Source organism: Trachypithecus francoisi, unplaced genomic scaffold (assembly GCF_009764315.1).
Source record: "Trachypithecus francoisi isolate TF-2019V2 unplaced genomic scaffold, Tfra_2.0 Lachesis_group7, whole genome shotgun sequence".
Classification (NCBI taxonomy): domain Eukaryota; kingdom Metazoa; phylum Chordata; class Mammalia; order Primates; family Cercopithecidae; genus Trachypithecus; species Trachypithecus francoisi.
In genome coordinates, this window is record NW_022681472.1 from 58,916,293 (window position 1) to 58,919,278 (window position 2,986).

The 2,986-nt window shown below is 42.2% G+C and overlaps 1 pseudogene; it reads right to left on the bottom strand.

The window, feature by feature from the left end:
* Nucleotides 1-1,074: 1,074 nt before the first annotated feature.
* LOC117079181 lies at nucleotides 1,075-2,291 on the bottom strand (annotated as a pseudogene).
* Nucleotides 2,292-2,986: the final 695 nt, after the last annotated feature.

The window sequence follows — 2,986 nt, forward strand, 5'->3', positions numbered from 1 at the left end:
AACCAATGGCCTCACCACTGTGCAAGCGCACTGGTAATCCCTTGTGTCCACCAAATTTCATTCTAAACTCTCTTGAAGGAGAAATGTTACTTCGAGACAGGGTCTCGCTCTGTTCCCCAGGCTAGAGTACAGTGGCAGGATCTTGGCTCACTGCAACCTCCACCTTCAGGACTCAAGCAATACTCCCACCTCAGCCTCTCAAGTAGCTGGGACTACAGGTGCACACCACCATGCCTAATTTTTTTTTTTTTTTTTTTTTTTTTGAGACAAAGTCTCACTCTGTCGCCCAGGCTGAAGTTCAGTGGCACGATCTTGGCTCACTGCAACCTCTGCCTCCCGGGTTCAAGCAATTCTCCTGCCTCAGTCTCCCAAGTAGCTGGAATTACAGGAATACATCACCATGTCCAGCTAATTTTTTCTGCATTTTTAGTAGAGATGGAGTTTTCACCATATTGGCCAGGCTGATCTCGAACTCCTAATCTTGTGATCTGCCCGCCTCGGCCTCCCAAAGTGCTGGGATTATAGGCGTGAGCCACCGTGTCCGGCCCCTGACTAATTTTTTTATTTTTATTTTTGTAGAAACAAGGTCTCACTGTATTGCCTAGGCTGAGAAATTTTTTTTTTTTTTTTGAGACAGAGTCTTACTCTGTCACCCAGGCTGGAGTGCAGTGGCGCGATCTCAGCCCACTGCAACCTCTGCCTCCCGGGTTCAAGCGATTCTCCTGCCTCAGCCTCCTGAGTAGTTGAGACTACAGGCGCCTGCCGCCACGCCCAGCTAATTTTTTTTTTTTTTTTTTTTTTGGATTTTTTAGAAGAGACAGGATTTCACCATGTTAGCCAGGGTGGAGAAATTTTAAATGAAGGGTTTGCAAGGCTCTCCAAGAAAACAGACAGGCATTATTTATTATTTCACAAAGGTTTTGCTTCAAAATACATACAACATCTTATTTTTTTAATTTAGGAATTTTTTATTAAACTAAATTCAAATTTGGGGGTGTTGTTTTTGTTTTTATTTTTTGCTGTCAATAAGTTTATTGTGTTTATCTGAAAAATCCTCACAGAAAGTTGTTTGATTTAGCTCTCAGCAGTCCACTCCTGAGCTCTGAGGAAGCTTGCCCTCTTTTGAGCTACCCAATCTTTCTTCCAAGCAAGGGACATTTTGGGATGGTTCCACCTCTTCTTCTTCTTCTTTTTTTTTTTTTTTTTGAGACGGAATTTAGCTCTTGTTCCCAGGCTGGAGTGCAATGGCATGATCTTGGCTCACTGCAACCTCCACTTCCCAGGTTCAAGCAACTCTCCTGCCTCAGCCTCCCGAGTAGCTGGGATTACAGGCACCTGACACCATGCCTGGCTAATTTTTTATTTTTTTAGTAGAGATGGAGTTTCAGCATGTTGGCCAGGCTGGTCTCGAACTGGTGACCTCAGGTGATCCACCCACCTCAGCTCCCCAAAGTGCTGGGATTACAGGCGTGAGCCACCGCACCTAGCCACACCTCTTCTTTTTAACTTCTTTCTTGGAGTTCTTCTCATAGACTAGATTCTTTCATACAGCAGCATGACCTTTCTTATACATCTCCTCTATCATGTCTGAAGTTACGCTGTTCTTTATGTATTGAGAGAACTGTTTCTTGTAAGCATCTTCATCTTCCTCCATTAAGTAGCACATGTACTGCAACACTCTGGCCCGTGATGTACTTCCCGTATATTTCTGCATTAAATTCCTTGCTTTCAGAATCATAACCAGGGAATCATTTGGTACTGTGAGGAACAGACAAGCCTCCATCCACAGCTCCCTTCAGGGTGCCAAAAACTTTATTGCCAGTGGTAGTTCTGGCAAGGCCTGCATCCAAATAACAGGTAAAGGCGCGTGGCTGACCATCAATGCTTTCCACATTGTATTCATTTTCAGTCACCTCCACTTGGCCTTCATAGATCTTGTCCATGCCAAACCTATTGAGAAGCCTGCAGGCCAACAGCAGGCTAGTACAATATGCTGCAGCATCATTTGTCAGGCCAACCTTCACACCATATTTTGGCAGTTCATGTGCATATGCTGCAGACTGTCACATCCCCTTCTATACAGGCATAAGTAATCTGACAAATGATATCTCTCTTACACAAACTATCATCCTGTATTTGGGTGTGTTGTATTTATTTTTATTCTGTATCACCAAGCGTTTCTGAGCATAGTAATCAGTTTTACCCTCTCGTTGTCTTCTAAATTTCACTTGGTGTCTCTTAAAGTAGGCCTTATTCTTAACCACTTTAACAACAAACCCCATCCTGTGGAACAGAGACCCGCATCCGCTGCTCAACAGAGACCTGCAGGCCCAGCAGTGTTGGGAGTGGAAAAGACACAAAATTCAAATGTTTATTTCAGATATTAAAGAGGGAAAGAAATATCCGCCAAAATGTTACCTCCTGGAATTAACTGTCACACTTCTCTGTTTCCCCTGAGACTGTCTATAGGCATGTACAGTATATATGTGTATATATGTTTTTGCAGATGTATTTCTTTAAAGAGCATCATTGTGTACCTATGCACACATAAAAATATAATTTTAACACCATTTTGATGACTGCCTGAAAAACTTTTATAACAGACTTGTCTGTGCCACAAGTTCTTGGGAAAACAAATAATCATAAGAATAATATCAATTGATATAAGAATATTTGTCAGTTTATTTAATAAACGCTAGGAGGAAGTCTGTTAAATATTTTTTGTAATTTGTATTGGAGTGCCTTAACTGTTTAATATAGACTGGAGGGTGGTAGAGCGTACAGGTGAAGTGTACAGGCTGAGGCTTAAATCTCAGCTCCCAGTTCCCCATTTGCTGTGTGACCTTGAGCAAGTCGCTTATCCTCTCTGTGCCTTGGTTTCCTAATCTATATAAAGGGGAATAATAGAACTTAAATGAGTTAGTCCATGTAAAGTGCTTTAGATCAGTGCCTGGCTCCTGGTAACACTTAGTTTGTGTTACAAGAT